Genomic DNA, 17019 nt, shown 5'->3' on the forward strand with positions numbered 1-17019 from the left:
AGGTGACAGCGCGGCTAGGAGCAGAGCACGGTGCTGGTAATGTGAGAGCTGGGGGAGCGGACACTGGTGCAGCGGAGACGAAGCTGCAGCTTGCCTGCCCCTCGGCGATCCAGGGCACGGAGGCAAGGTGTAAGGCTGCAAGTGCCAAGCTCCACTGAGCGGAGCAGCGGCGGCCCCAAATCTCAGTGGTGGTAAGAGCCAAAACCCTGCCTGGTCAGTCAAAAGTACCAAGATTCAGCTGCCCACAAATAGCAGAAGTTGGGGGCGTGGCCACACTAGCGATCCAGTGGTGATTGGCTGGAGCCTTTCATTAAAGACTTCTGAGGTCTGTAACCATATGCACCATACACGGGTGTAGTATGGCTGACCGGCGGTCAGGAGACCGCCAGTCAGCATACCGATGCTGGGATCCCGGAAGCATACCGACGCCGGGATTCCGGCGGGGAGGGCCGAGTGCAGCAAGCCCCTTGTATGTTGTAAAAATTCAGGGGTGCAGTAAAAAATTTAAAGCACACTGCTGTATGCTGTGAAATATAGGGGTGTTGCTGTTCAAATAACATTTACACTGGCCCTGTATGCTATAAAAATTCAGGGGTGCCGTTGTTAAAATTTAAAAGCACACTGCTCCTGTATGCTTTAAAATATAGGGGTGCTGCTGGCCCTTTATGTTGTAAAAATTCAGAGGTGCAGTTGTTAAAAGTTAAAAGCACACTGCTGTATGCTGTAAAAATATAGGGGTGCTGCTGGCCCTGTATGTTCTAAAAAATCAGAGGTGCAGTTGTTAAAAGTTAAAAGCACACTGCTGTATGCTGTAAAATATAGGAGTGTTGCTGTTTAAATAACATTACACTGGCCCTGTATGCTATAAAAAATCAGGGGTGCAGTTGTTAAAAGTTAAAAGCACATTGCAGTATGCTGTAAAATATAGGGGTGCTGCTGGCCCTGTATGTTGTAAAAATTCAGAGGTGCAGTTGTTAAAAGTTAAAAGCACACTGCTGTATGCTGTAAAATATAGGGGTGTTGCTGTTCAAATGACATTACACTGGCCCTGTATGTTGTAAAAATTCAGAGGTGCAGTTGTTAACATTAAAAACACACTGCTGTATGCTGTAAAATATAGGGGTGCTGCTGGCCCTGTATGTTGTAAAAATTCAGAGGTGCAGTTGTTAAAAGCACACTGCTGTATGCTGTCAAATACAGGGGTGTTGCTGTTTAAATAACATTACACTAGCCCTGTATTCTATAAAAATTCAGAGGTGCAGTTGTTAAAAGTACACTGCTGTATGCTGTAAAATATAGGGGTGTTGCTGTTCAAATAACATTACACTGGCCCTGTATGTTGTAAAAATTTAGGGGTGCAGTGAAAATCAATGTACACTGGCCCTGTCTTGTATGCTGTAATAATTCTAGGGTGCAGTGAAAATCAGTGTACACTGGCCCTGTCTTGAATGCTGTAATAATTCTAGGGTGCAGTGAAAATTAATGTACACTGACCTTGTCTTGTATGCTGTAATTATTATAGGGTGCAGTGAAAATCAATGTACACTGGCCCTGTCTTGTATGTTGTAATAATTCTAGGGTGCAGTGGAAATCAATGTACACTGGCCCTGTCTTGTATGCTGTAATCTAGGGTGCGGTGAAAATCAAACTGGCCCTGTCTTGTATGCTGTAAAATTACAGGGGTGTTGTGAAAATACAGGGGTGTTGCCACTGTCTACGGTTGTGATGTCTAGGCCTGACCTTCACAACACTGTATAGGAAGAGGAGGCTCCTACCACCATTTGCACACCCTTTGCAAGTGCTGGGAGGGGCACCGCCAGTCCAGTTGCTGATATTGAGATTGAGGATGTCACTGTAGAAGTACACCAGGATTAGGAGGATATGGGTGTAGCTGGCGCTGTGGAGGAAGTTGATGATGAGGATTCTGATGGTGATGTGGTTTGTTTAAAAACGGCACTAGTGGAGACAGTTGTTGTCCGTGGGATGAATATGCCCATTGTCATGCCTGGGCAAAATACCAAAAAAGCCACCTCCTCAGTGTGGAATTATTTCTCCACAAATCCGGACAACAGGTGTTAAGTTATCAGTTGCCTTTGTCAATCCATAATAAGTAGGGGTAAGGACGCTAACCTCCCTTATATGTCACCTGCAGCGTATTCATCATAAGTCATTGTCAAGTTCAGAAACTTTAAGTAATAGCGTAAGCAGTCCACTGACACCTAAATTATGTGGTTTTGTTTGTTTGAATATTATTTCTCTGTGAGGATGAGGATGTAAACACTGAAGGGGGGGGGGTCTGAGGATGAGAACGACATCTTGCCACTGTAGAGCCAGTTTGTGCAAGGAGAGATTAATTGCTTATTTTCAGCCACAGTCATGTGGCAGACCCTGTCGCTGAAATGATTGGTTTGTTGAATTGGGCATATACTGTTGATACAACATAAGGGTGGGTGGGAGGGCCCAAGGACAATTCCATCTTGCACCTCTTTTTTTTCTTTGCATTATGTGCTCTTTGAGGCCTAGTTTTTAAAAGTGCCATCCTGTCTGACTGTTATGCACACCAGTGCCAGCAGGAATGTACTGGTGTCTGAACGGAGAGGGATGCAAAACAAATGAACTCACAGACAGACTGGGGAATATGACATTACATACATAGAAGGTGATAGGGTAACAAAATAAACACAACGTGAACAGAGAAGCCCAAAGGCTAAGAAACTGGGTGTCTCCCTAGTATTAGGAATGCTCAGATGGAAAGAAGCGAGATGTTGTGATTTAATACGTAGAGAACCCGAAATGCTGTTGCTAAGGGCAACAGCAAAACCTTAAAGGGTTACCAACGGGTGTGGCAGTAAACTCCTTGGTCAGAGATGGAGTAATAGACACAAGGAGAGTCTCCACAATCCTAGCCCTCACTTGCAGTGCACTGGTTCAGCTTACTGCCACTAAACTGACACCTGAACACCTTGCACAGTGAGAAAGGATTTTGGCAGGCAAGTCTGAGAATACAGCCGCAAACCTGCTAGGTTCACAGAGTAGCAAAAGAACCCCAGCAGGTTAAACGACTGACTCCAGTCTTACTGCTAGGTCTGGATTGGCAGAGTGTAATACCAAATCCCAAGGCCTATTTGCAGTAAGCAACAAACAAATACAAAGTTTACACAGTACTAGCTAGCTTTCAGGAACTGACTAACCAACAAAGATTCAGCAGCATCTGCCTAACCTGAGAAGAGGGTTTATATAGCAGGTGCTGTCCACGCCCCACTCAGACCTCACAGACTGTGAGCACAAAAACCAGCACCGGATCCCCTGCCTGTAACCACTGCACAGCAAAAGACCCGAACCGGAGTATCAGCTACGCTCAGGTTACTCCGCTAGCACTTGTCTCCCGGTTGCCATGACGACGTGGCAGCACAGAGCAGTAGACCCTAACACTGACAATGCAGTGCCACTCCTAGATGGGCCAGGTATTTGTGCCACCCACTTGAGTCGCTTAGCTTAGTCAACCAGCAACCTCATTGCACCTCTTTTTCTTCTTTGCATTATGTGTTTTTTGGGGCCTAGTTTTTAAACGTGCCATCCTGTCTGACACTGCAGTGCCACTCCTAGATGGGCCAGGTGTTTGTGCCGCCCACTTGGGTCGCTTTGCATAGTCATCCAGCTACCTCATTGCACCTCTTTTTCTTCTTTGCATTATGTGCTCTTTGGGGCCTAGTTTTTAAAACTGCCATCATGTCTGCCACTGCAGTGCCACTCCTAGATGGGCCAGGTGTTTGTGCTGCCTACTTGTGTCGCTTAGCTTAGTCATCCAGCGACCTTGGTGCAACCTTTTGGCTTAAAAACAATATTGTGAGGTGTGAGGTTTTCAGAATAGACTGGAAATGAGTGGAAATTAATGTTATTGAGGTTAATAATACAGTAGGATAAAAATTACCCCAAAATTCTGTGATTTTAGCTGTTTTTATGTTTTTTTCAAAAATCATCCAGATTCAAAACTAAAACCAAAACCCGAAAGGGTGGTTTTGGCAAAACCAATCCAGATCCAAAACACGAGTGGGGATCCAGATCCAAAACCAAAACACAAGACTCGAAAAGTGCCCACCGCTCATCTCAAGTCTCAGTGCTGGGTTGTGTGGCATGGGGCTGGTGGCTGCTGTGGGGCTGGTGAATCAGTCCAGGGGTGCTCTGCACTGGCGTGCGCAGCACATTTTATTAGGGGGTGCACCGTTGGAGGGGTGTGTCTAGCACCACCTTTTGGGCATGTCTAGCACCATCTATTGATGGTCAACACATATAAACCTTTGTACCAATCCTAATAAAGCAGATACATTGTCAGATGTTGTAGTGTGCACCAAACAAACACCCCTATTGGCACTCACTGCAATTACACTGCTCCTCCTCATCCTGGTATGGCTCCCCCTCTCTTTCCCCTGCAAGCTGCAGCAGCTTACTTACAATTCAGTAACTAAACTGACACTGACAGTCGCAGACTAGTATTGCTGCTGCTGGAAAAAAAACGAGTGACGTGTCAATGCTGCTGCCGGCCGTCTGCCAGTATTGAATTTGTCTTCCTACGAGGAATGCTTGCTGCATGCTGCTCATCAGTGGCTGGCGTTGGCATAGCATAGAAGGAGAGAGGTGGGCATGTGGCGGGTGGGCATGCGAGCAGCATGACGTAATCTCATCACATCACACTGTTTTTGTACATGGAGGTGGAGCCGGGAGTTTGAAAGCCGGTGTCAGTAACACCATTAATTAACCCAGGCATCCGGTCAGTAATGCAGTCCTGACAGGGTGCAGCACAGAGGGGAAAGTAATCAGCCTGCTTGGCGATTGCTGCATCAGGCATGTGAGATCGGGGTGCCAGACATTAGGGGGTGTCTGTGTGCAGCAGGCACCCCCCCCCCCCCCCCCTGCGCACACCTATGGTGCTCTGTCTGTCATCTGCTGTATCTGGGTGCTCTGTCTGTCATCTGCTGTATCTGACAAGGTGTGCTCTGTCCACCTAGGGGTGATCTGTCCATACATCCAGGGGCTCTGTCCCAGTGTTAATTAAAAATCAAGTATACTGTGTACATCCAGGGACTGGTGTGTCCAGGCCCGGCGCTACCCGCTCAGCAAAGGGATGCAGTGCAGGTAGGCGCCGGGCAGGAGAGGCGCCTTCACTGCTCTGCATCCCAGCTGAAGCGCCGTCCTGTCCCCCCCTGCTGCTGTTGCTGCTGCGCCTGCCCTGTCACACTGACAGGCAGCCGCAGCAGCGCCGGCAGCATGAAGCCTTCTCCTCTCTCCCCTGTGACAGGGAGAGGAGTGTCAGTGATCGGTCGGCCGAAAAGGGGCGGAGCTACACGGACCAAGGGGGCGGAGCTACACAGGATCATGCTATTGAAGATCTGGCCAGCACAACTGTGGTAAGTGGATGTAAAAAGAGTGAGAGAGAAAGTGTGTGTGTGTGTCTGGGTATGTGTATGTATGTGTGTGTTTGTATTTATGTATATACTGTATTTATGTATGTGTGTATCTGTATGCAGAGCCATCATGTGTAAAAAGGGGACGCTGTCTGCCGTAATGTGTAATAAGGGGGATGCTGTCTGCCGTAATGTGTAATAAGGGGGACACTGTCTGCCGTAATGTGTAAAAAAGGGACTCTATCCGCCGTAATGTGTAAAAAGGGGGACGCTGTCTGCCGTAATGTGTAAAAAGGGGACGCTGTTTGCCGTAATGTGTAAAAAGGGGGATGCTGTCTGCCTTAACGTGTAAAAAGGGGGGCGCTGTCTGCCGTAATGTGTAAAAAGGGAAATCTGTCCGCCGTAATGTGTAAAAGGGGCACTGTCCGCCGTAATGTGTAAAAAGGGGGACGCTGTCTGCCGTAATGTGTAAAAAGGGGGTGCTGTCTGCCGTAGTGTGTAAGAAGGGGACGCTGTCTGCCGTAATGTGTAAAAAGGGGACACTGTCTGCCGTAATGTGTAAAAAGGGGACGTTGTCTGCCGTAATGTGTAAAAAGGGGGACGCTGTCTGCCGTAATGTGTAAAAAGGGGACGCTGTCTACCGTAATGTGTAAGAAGGGGACTCTATCCCCGTAATGTGTAAAAAGGGGGACGCTGTCTGCCGTAATGTGTAAAAAGGGGACGCTGTTTGCCGTAATGTGTAAAAAGGGGGATGCTGTCTGCCTTAACATGTAAAAAGGGGGGCGCTGTCTGCCGTAATGTGTAAAAAGGGAAAACTGTCCGCCGTAATGTGTAAAAGGGGCTCTACCTGGTGTAGTGGCGCTGCTGTGCGGTGTAGTTTGAATAAAGGAGACTACTATAATATGTAATATGAATTGGTGTTATTTTGTGGCCACACCCCTTCCCCATTAAGCCACGCCCCTAATTTTTCTGTGCGCGCCTGCAGCGCGCAGTGCCCCTGTTCTACATACAGGGAGGCCGCCAATGCCCTCTCTTGCACACAGCGCTAAAATGTCTAGTTACGGCACTGTCTGTGTGTAGGGCCGTAACTAGCGCTGCACAGGGTGTGTATGGGCAGAGAGTTCACATCCATAGGCTTACACGGATCTCCTGCAGCTCAGGGGCCCAAGAGGCCATGGTAACCCTCCGGCCCTGCATGTAAAGTATGGGAGGGCGCAAATTTATATTTTGCAGGAGGGCGCCGAACACCCTAGCACCGGCCCTGGGTGTGTCCTATCAGTATCAGTCCAGGGGTGCTCTGTCTGCCATCTACTTTATCTGGCAAGGGGTGCTCTGTCCTCCTGGGGTGCTCTGTCTACCTAATTAAAACCAATATTTTATTAACTGAAAATAAAAATTTTTTTGGTATATATATATATATATATATACACACACACACACACATACATACTAGCTGCAGTATCCGGCGTTGCCCGGGATTTTAAGAATGTCTGTTTACAAAAATGAATTTATATATTAAGCACAGTAGAAATAACATTGTAGATAGCTGAATACCCATGCTTTGCTACGGGATGAGGATGGTACATTAGAATGATAGTTGTTCGTTAATTTACGTTGGTTGGAGATTTGGTATATAGGCATATCTTGCCTCCCTGAAGCACTTTGTGTAGTGGCCGGACTCCTTTTTGGTCCCCCAAGTATACAACTCTCAGTCTGTGGCTTCTTGCTGCCTCCATTCCCCTCGTCACATTATGTCAGTGCCCCTGTGAAATTATTGATTTTTTTTTAGTTTCTTATATAGCGCAGCACATTATGTATCTCCTGATATACTCTGTGCTGCTGGGGGACCATGCTACTTCCACTATATAACTGTCAGTGTGTGGGTTTGTGCTACCTCCATTCCCCTCCTCACATCATGTCACTGGCCCTGTCACATGCAGCCCTGTCATCACTGACATATCATGCATGTCCTGATATAGTCTGTGCTGCTGGTCCACCCCTAGAGGTGCTAGTGGTGTGTTACTCCCACAGTGTTTGTTCCCAGCTTCTAAGTCATATGTGTTCCAAGTTTGTTGTAAATTGGTCCATGCATTCAGGAGTTATGCTGTCTCCTGAAATAATCTGTGCTGCTATCCCACGCTTAGGGGTGCTAGGGGTGTCTAACCCCGACAGTGTTTGTTCCCAGATTGTAAGTAAGATGTGTAGCAAGTTTGGTGTAAATTGCTGCAGGCATTCCAGAGTTATGCTGTCTGCTGTAATACTCAGTGCTGCTGCCTCACCCCTAGGGGTGCTAGGGGTGTCTTCCCCCCACAGTGTTTGTTTCCAGAGTGTAAGGGTGTGTACACACGGTGAGATCCTTGTGTCAAAGTCAGAAAAATATCGCTGCACGTTGCCATATATTCTCCTCATGCGCGTGCTCGCTGCACATGCACTTTCACTGGCGTGCGTGCACATACTCGCAGATGCGTGACGACGCTTCTATGAGCGTACGCTTGAGTGCATGGTATGTGCACTTACGGTAGATTTTGTGCGCGTCTAGCGAGCAACTCAATCGCTCGCTATTAAATTCATATAGCAGGTTTTGTTGGTAATGTTCCCTTTAGTGATAACTGTAAGTTTGGTTAAAGTAACTTGTTCACGGACTTGGGAATCCCTCTTTACGTGGTACAAAGGGTCTGATTAAGGTAGAGCAGTTGTGTCTGGTACCTAACCGAAGAGTATTTTAATAGCAATAATCCGGTGTTGGTTAGGTACAGATTAATCGCTCCTGCATATAGTTATGGCCATTAGTAGTTTCTGGACATTTCATATATTTGCAGTTCATTATCCATGCGGCGGGAATCCGGAGATTCCCACCCACCTGAGCTGATTGTAATAGCCACAGCCCACCTGTTCAAACTAACCTATGACCTTTTGTTATGATGCGAGGAGACATTCCTGTGTCCAATGAACAATGAGATTATAGGCCCCTTTGTAGTACACTGTATGCAGTGTATATAAGGACAAGCCGACCTGGGCCAGCTCTCTATTCTCTACTCTATTCAACGGTTCTCATCACTGATAATCGGGAGCTGGATATCTGGGAAGGCGCATGCGATTGTTCCCCTTTGTGCGTAAGTTCTCTGCAACCATTTTACCTCATGTTTATTGTAAGCCACTCTCTCTCTCTCCTTTCCCTTAGATGTAATTGTGCCACAATTGTATATTTCTGTCTAGATAACCTGTTAGAATTATATGTTAGTGTGTAGTGTATGACTTGTTAACTGTTTCTCTTTTTAATATAACTTAAGACTCTAGTTAGTAAAGGCGTTGGAAACCTTAGCACGGTATTGTGTGTTCATTATATTGCAAAGGGTAATAAGAGCGTCTCGATCGCTCAAACAGCTTTAGTGTTATTAAGGTTAAGCAGCGTTATATCGCTACAGTGTTTCTGAACAAAGGTTTACAGCATAAGAGTGTCATTACTGTGTGGTACATTCAAGGTTTACTGATTGGTATATTGTGAGCGTCTGCGCCGCTCGCGATCTCCTCGTGGTCTCGAGCGTCCGCTACGCTGGTAGCGTAACATTACGGTGATCAACCGCCCATAGTGTGCCCGATATCATCAGCGTATTCTCGCGAGCGTTTGTGTCGCTCGGGCGGCTCGCTCCCGATACAGCGTCTGCTACGCTAAGGGCGTACCCTTACGGTATCTCATACGCCAATTGCGTATTTAGGCCCTCATTCCGAGTTGATCGGTCGCAAGGCGAATTTAGCAGAGTTACACACGCTAAGCCGCCGCCTACTGGGAGTGAATCTTAGCTTCTTAAAATTGCGACCGATGTATTCGCAATATTGCGATTACTAACTACTTAGCAGTTTCAGAGTAGCTCCAGACTTACTCTGCCTGTGCGATCAGTTCAGTGCTTGTCGTTCCTGGTTGACGTCACAAACACACCCAGCGTTCGCCCAGGCACTCCCACCGTTTCTCCGGCCACTCCTGCGTTTTTTCCGGAAACGGTAGCGTTTTCAGCCACACGCCCCTGAAACGCCGTGTTTCCGCCCAGTAACACCCATTTCCTGTCAATCACATTACGATCGCCGGAGCGAAGAAAAAGCCGTGAGTAAAAATACTTTCTTCATAGTAAAGTTACTTGGCGCAGTCGCAGTGCGAACTTTGCGCATGCGTACTAAGCGGATTTTCACTGCGATGCGATGAAAAAGAACGAGCGAACAACTCGGAATGAGGGCCTTAGTCTCTTACCTATATAGTGAAGGTTATAAGGTAATCAATATCAGCATTATCAATTGGGAGCTCGTCCGTCCTCCACATATTCTCACGTACGAAAGCAGACGTGATCTGCCAGCAAGGGCGGGAAGGCAGTAGTGCTGGCTAGATAAGCGTCTGTTTCGCTATGTCGTAGGAGTGCTGGTGGAATCCGGACCCGGAGGTAAGAACGGTACGCTATTGTATTCTTTTAAACCTGTTTCATTTCTGTCTTGCGTACGCACGCACGCACGCATACATCTGCATTTCTTTTCATTTGTGTATTTTCACATCTCACTCTCCTGGTTGCCATTTCACAATTGATAACGTGCTAAGAAAGATTTGTTGCTATTGGTAGTTAAAGAGTAAAAGTAATACATTAAGGGGTAATTTGTAAAACACGCACACAGCTTTGCCTAAAAGACAAGGAAAGACCTGTGTGGTGCTCGGTAGATGATTACAGTTATAGAACATCTACATTGATATAAACGTGTTAAGTGTATTTCTGTGGACATATCCGGCTGGCGTACACGTGTCTCTAACAAAAGGGTGAGACTAGTGTACGCAACACAAGGGCCGACGCACGGAGCGTATATTACGCAACGGAGCGTCTGGGTACGCCCACATAATACAAATCACACGATAGTATTATTTTAACAGGCGAAAAGGAGGCAACGCGATAAATAGCGCAAGTCAATTTTAGTGTCCAAAATTTTAAGCTAATAGATCCTTCTCTAATTTGCGACTCATCTGGTCTAGACTGTGGTACTGAGTGAAAAGGATTTCTGCGCAGAAATAAAAGTAAAAGTGTACATGTGGTGAGTGTGTGTGTGTATATATATATAAGTTTCTACAATTTTTTTTGGATTGAACCACAGGAAATCGAGTTCTCGTGAGGTACATACGTGTAAGTGACATGCATGGTGGCTTGGGAGGCATCCCTTGTTAAACATTTAAAAAAGAGCATTAGAGTATAGCAGACCAGGAGGTCTCCTGTAGCACAGAACAGCAGACTAAGAAGTTTGCTATAGATAAAAAAAACAGCACAACACCAGAAAGGGTTGGTGCAGAACCCATATAGGCCATTAAAGCTCAGGCTGAAGGAATTCGCAGCCGTAATTTTCAATTCCACTGGTCGCTCCGCACATAAGATTAGTTGCTTATGTGCCGAACGATTGTACCGCACGTAATTGTGTGCATTAGTTAGTAATTTGACCCAGTACCATTTGCGTACGCTAAAGGGGTCATAAACGCTATTTGTACATTCTAACGTGATTTGTGTAATTTTTTTTATTTTAAGGGAGGTTCGCTGGTCACTCAGGAGCTATCAAACAACCAATAGTTACTGGAAAGGGTTAAGTGCTCTTCGGATCAGACTCGCATGTTCCAGTAAATAGAGGTTCAGGTCGCAGGGGCCCTAGGTCGAGTACGCCAGCGCTAAGGCAGTGTGTGGGTGTATTGGTCGGCGTGGGCGAGTGAGTGGAGTACTCGGTAAACTGCCACCGCCGGCCTATCTCGAACATCTTGGTTTTTGTAAGGTTTAGCTGAAGACCCTGATTTGAAGGTCAGAGGTAGTGAAAGCAACACCTGCAAGAGATGGGGGCCAGTTGTTCAGGTAGGGGGCGATCAACCTCGGTTCGGGTTGATTTAGTAAACCGACCAATCGGGTCGGCAAGGTATGTAATGTGTGAGAAATACGGTTCACACACAGAGGTTTTATGTGATGAATGGGAAAGAATGACTGTGCATGACGGGGAGAAGTTCCCAAGAGTGGGCAGTTTTAGCCCAGATGTGTTACAAAATCTAAGGAGAAGGATATGTCTCATTAAATCTGCAAAGAGACGAATCAAACATTATGACTATTTACAGTTATGGCAGCAGGAGGGTGAAATACAGAGAGGATTGGCTCAGGCGGCCGGATCTAACCCTATCAGGAAACTGATAGCCACCACGCCGCCGCCACCATACATAACAGGGGAAAGAGTGGTTGCAGAGAAAGACACACTGGGGTCTGATAAACAGGCACTTAGTAACTGTGTAAATGTTAAGAATAATGTAACCAAGATTATAGATGCAAATACTAACCCGTGCAAGCTGTACCCTGTTTTAAACTTTCCCCAGGAGTGTGATCAAGAGGACGAATCAACGACAATATCGGCGCTCTCTCTAGCAGCCACCATAGCAGAAACAACAGTGGGCACGGCCCAACCCGTAAGATTAGCATCAAAGGCCCCTAGCGGAGGGACAGGTGAGGTCGTATCAACTGGTAAGTACGGCACCATACACTATGCTGAAACCATTTCACCACATGTTGTAGAATCTACTCAGAATTATGTTATTGAACTCAATCCCGTTAGGGTAATAGCAGTGCCAAATGGGAAAACTGACGCTTCAGGAACCACCCCTGTCAGAAACATCGCCATGCACTGTCCTTTTACCCGAATGGAATTAAGAGCAATAGTGTCTGAATTCCCTGATCCTAGAAAAGATCTAGTCGCTAGCCAGAAATACATTAGAGACCTAGGAAATACTGTAGAGCCCAATAACAAAGACTGGCAGATAGTACTGAGGGCATGTTTACCTTCCAATGTCGACTCAGCAAGATTTTTAGCCGACTGTAAATTAGATGAAGATGTACCCCTTACGGATGTGTACAACCAAGACAATGTAAAGAGGATAAATTTACAGTTAAAAGAGTATTTTCCAACTGTTGCCAAATGGAACAAAATTTTCTCCATTAAACAAAAAGAGACAGAAACAGCTGCTGATTATTTCCATCGGGCACTACAGGAAATGGCTAAATATACAGGTATAGAAGACATTAAGACAAATGTAAACCATAGAGAAGTAGCAGTATCTGTGTTAATGGATGGTTTAAAAGAAGTATTAAGGACAAGGGTACAGACCACGCAACCATGTTGGCGAGGTCTGTCAGTGGCTACTTTGAGAGAGGCCGCTCTTGATCACGATCGAAATATCACCAGACACAGGGAGTCACAAAGTGATAAGTTAATGGCCGTAAGTATACAGGCCCTGACCACAAGGCAACCTTTGTATAAATCTCCGACACCTGTGGGTAAGTCAAATGTGGTAACTTGTTGTTCCTGTCATAAAGAGGGGGACATTTTGCACGAGACTGTAGAGTGAAAAATGCACAAAAATCATATCAACCCCCTAGACAACGGCATGACACACGAAATTGGGATCAGGGACCGCAGAAACGGAGTTATGAGCCACATGCAGGGGAAACTAGAAGGTATCCCCCAAAAAGAGACTGGCAAGTCTCTGGTATTTCCCATTTACCCCCTTCACAGGTAATAGCGGCAACTGCAACACAGGGAGGTAACCACACACCATAGGGGTGTGGCCATACCTGTAATCTGCAGCCAGTGAAATTAATTGCGAATCTTGCAAGTGAACCCGAGGTCACAATTGATGTAGCTGGTAAATCTTTAAATTTCCTTGTAGATACGGGGGCGGCCAAGTCAGTGATAAATTCGACCGTGGGCATGAGAACCACTGGTAAAACAATTCCAGCCATGGGAGTAACAGGAGTAGTACGACAATACCCTTTAAGCAAACCTACAGAGGTTACGATAGGGCCTTTGCATACCAAGCATTCTTTCCTGCTGGCTGCATCGGCTCCGACTAATCTCTTAGGGAGAGATTTACTGTGCAAAATGGGATGCGTCATATACTGTACTCCTGAAGGTGTGTTCTTGGACATACCCGAAAACCACGCTCAGGAGGCACAAGATATGCTAGACTCCCCAACAAGATTAATGTCACACACTGTTATTGTAAATAGGTGTCCGTCCAAGATTATCGAAATGACGTCCCAGATACCAGATTCACTGTGGACCAAGGACGGACAAGACACTGGATTGATGGCAAATGTAGCCCCAGTAGTTGTGCAAGTAAAAGATGGTAGGATAGCTCCAAAAATCCCACAGTACCCTCTGAAGCCAGAGGTGGAATTAGGAGTTTACCCTGTAATAGAGCGCTTGCTACAACAGGGCATTCTGGTAAGGACGTCCAGCACTGCCAATAGCCCCATCTTCCCTGTTAAAAAGAGTGGGGGGAGGGGTTACAGATTAGTGCAGGATCTAAGGGGGGTCAACAAAATAGTTGAGAGTCAATTCCCCGTAGTGCCAAATCCAGCTGTTATCTTAATGCAAATCCCTCCCACTGCCAAATTTTTCACTGTGATTGACCTCTGCTCCGCTTTCTTTTCGGTACCCCTGCACCCTGACAGTCAATACTTATTTGCATTCACATACAGAGGAGTCCAATATACATGGACTCGCTTACCACAAGGTTTCATAGACAGTCCAAGTATCTTCTCACAAGCTTTGCATGATTGTTTACAGTCTTTCCAACCAGAGAGTGGATCAATATTGATACAGTATGTGGATGATTTACTACTGTGTTCAGATTCACTGGAAGCATCCCTGAAAGATACGAAACAGCTCCTGTTTCATCTTTCAGACACGGGACACAAGGTTTCCAAGGACAAATTACAATTATGCCAGGCCCGGGTGAAGTATTTGGGACACTGTCTGACACAAGGACTGAGACACCTTACCGCTGATAGAATTCAAGCAATTCGTGACATGACACTGCCACAAACCCAGCAACAGATTAGAACGTTTTTAGGAATGTGTGGGTATTGCCGTAACTGGATCCCAGGGTTTTCCATACTAGCCCTACCTTTGCAGGAAATGGTCTCATCAAGTAAACCTGACCGGATTTCGCACACAGACGAATCTGAAATGGCATTTGAGAGACTAAAACAGTGCCTAACGCAGGCACCAGCATTAGGTATGCCTGACTATGGGAAACCCTTTGAGCTATACGGAACAGAGAGTGCTGGGTGCGCAGCAGGTGTCTTAACCCAGAAGCATGGTGATGCCAGCAGGCCGGTAGCTTACTACAGCGCTCGGCTAGATACAGTAGCGCGATCCCTCCCCACATGCTTGCGAAGTGTTGCAGCGATAGCATTGCTAGTTACAAAAAGCGAAGATGTAGTGCTAGGACACAACCTCACAATCCATACACCGCATGCAGTGTCAGCCTTGCTGAATTCTGCCCAAACCAGGCACGTCTCATCAGCGCGGTTTACAAGATGGGAATTGGCATTAATGGCCCCCGTAAACATCACCATAAAGAGATGTAGTGCATTAAATCCTGCAACGTATCTCCCAGGTGTGCCTGGGCAGGCACAAAGGGTGGAGGATGAGAGTGATGGGGAAGGAGGATTTAATACAGGAGATGACATGCATGATTGTATGGAATATTTGACCCAAAATTTCACAGCAAGGCCTGACATCAGTGACAACCCACTGGAAGATGTAGATTTTACTTTCTACACTGACGGTAGTTGTCACAGACAGACGGACTCGGGAGACTTGTGTACTGGATACGCAGTCGTAGATGACCAAGGCACCATAGAAGCAGAACCGCTAGGCTCACCTCACTCAGCCCAGGTTGCTGAACTGGTTGCCCTAACCAGCGCATGTGAATTGGCTAAGGGCAAGTCAGCCAATATCTACACAGATTCTAGGTACGCCTTCGGAGTAGTTCATGATTTCGGAGCCCTATGGCGCCTCAGAAACTTCATGACGGCAGCTGGTACACCCGTAGCGCATGCAGCCCACATCAAAAGACTTCTAACAGCGATACAGGAACCCGACAGAGTGGCTGTTATCAAGTGTAAAGCACATACATATAGCCAAGACCCGGTATCACTTGGTAACAGCCGAGCAGACGAAGCTGCTAAGTTAGCAGCTGGTACCCCCAGACAGACAGACACCACACAACTGATGGTATTTAATACCGTCAACACACAGAAATTGTGTGAAATGCAAAATTTGTGTTCCACACAGGAAAAGGCAGTTTGGAGGGCAAAAGGATATGGCCAGGAGTCCTCAGGACTCTGGACAGATGGGCAGGGTAAACCAGTGGCACCCAGAGCATACCTTCCAAGTTTAGCGGAAGCAGCACATGGGCTGACTCATCTAGGCAAGGAAGGGATGTGCAAGTTGGTAAGAGCATATTGGTGCGCCCCAGGATTTTCTTCCCATGCGGGAAAGAGGGCAATGACATGCCTCATCTGCTTGAGGAAGAATATCGGAAAGGCAATACCAACAGAACCATCTCATATCCCACCTACAGGCGGCCCTTTTCAGGTGATACAAATTGATTTCATACAATTACCCCCTTGTCGAAATTTGAAGTATGTACTAGTTTGTATAGATGTGTTCTCAAATTGGGTCGAAGCATTTCCTGCGGCCACAAATACCGCAATGTTTACTGCTAAGAAAATTGTACAGGAATTTGTGTGTAGATACGGTATCCCTAGAATAATTGAAAGCGATAGGGGTACCCATTTTACAGGTGATGTCTTTCAAGGAATGTGTAAGTTGATGGGAATTGATAGTAAGCTGCACACTCCGTACCGCCCCCAGGCGAGTGCGAAGGTAGAAAGAGTGAACAGCACTATTAAAAATAAATTGAGCAAAGTTATGGCAGAAACAGGATTGACATGGCCAGAAGCTTTGCCCATTGTGTTATACAGCATCAGAACCACTCCCAGGTCCCCTCTTAATCTGTCCCCTTTTGAAATTTTGTTTGGTCGACAACCGCATGTTATGATTAACCCTCAGGATGATTTGAAGTGTAACAATGAAGTGACTGTAAAGTATTTGGTTAAGATGAGTAAACAGCTAAGGAATCAGAATGACAATTTAAAGTTAGTGATTCCTGATCTGCCAGATAGTAATTGTCATGACATTGAACCTGGGGATTATGTAATGATACGGAATTTCCTACGCTCAGGTTGCCTCATTGACAGATGGGAAGGACCATACCAAGTCTTATTGATTAGCACGACAGCATTGAAGGTTGCCGAGAGAGAGACTTGGGTTCATTCGTCCCATTGTAAGAAGGTTGCTGATCCAGAGAGGTCCCGTGATAAAGAACAGACGGTAGAGGAAGTTGTATCACTGGAGTGTCTGTTTCAGGAGGACTGAGACGGCACCTGAGCATTGAGAATAATAAGATCGGAGGCAGTTGTCGATTCCCTGTTCCCTTTTATTGTTTTTCTCCACTTCCCATCCCATCTCCCTCGATTATTTCTTTCCCCCTTCTCATTCTTCTCCATTTCCTCCTATAAGATGGACTTGCCCCAAGAGACTGTGATCCGGATTTTCCTGTTGACCATGATGTTGACCAGAGCAGTCTGTTCCGGCGAGAGTACCATGGAGGTCGAGAGAGGTTCTGGAATGGGTTCTGATGACAAAGTTGGAGGCGTAGATTTCCAAGAACAACATAATCATCAAGCAAAGGCGAGTATCAGAAAACGATCCGATA

Source organism: Pseudophryne corroboree, chromosome 6 (genome assembly GCF_028390025.1).
Source record: "Pseudophryne corroboree isolate aPseCor3 chromosome 6, aPseCor3.hap2, whole genome shotgun sequence".
Lineage (NCBI taxonomy): Eukaryota > Metazoa > Chordata > Amphibia > Anura > Myobatrachidae > Pseudophryne > Pseudophryne corroboree.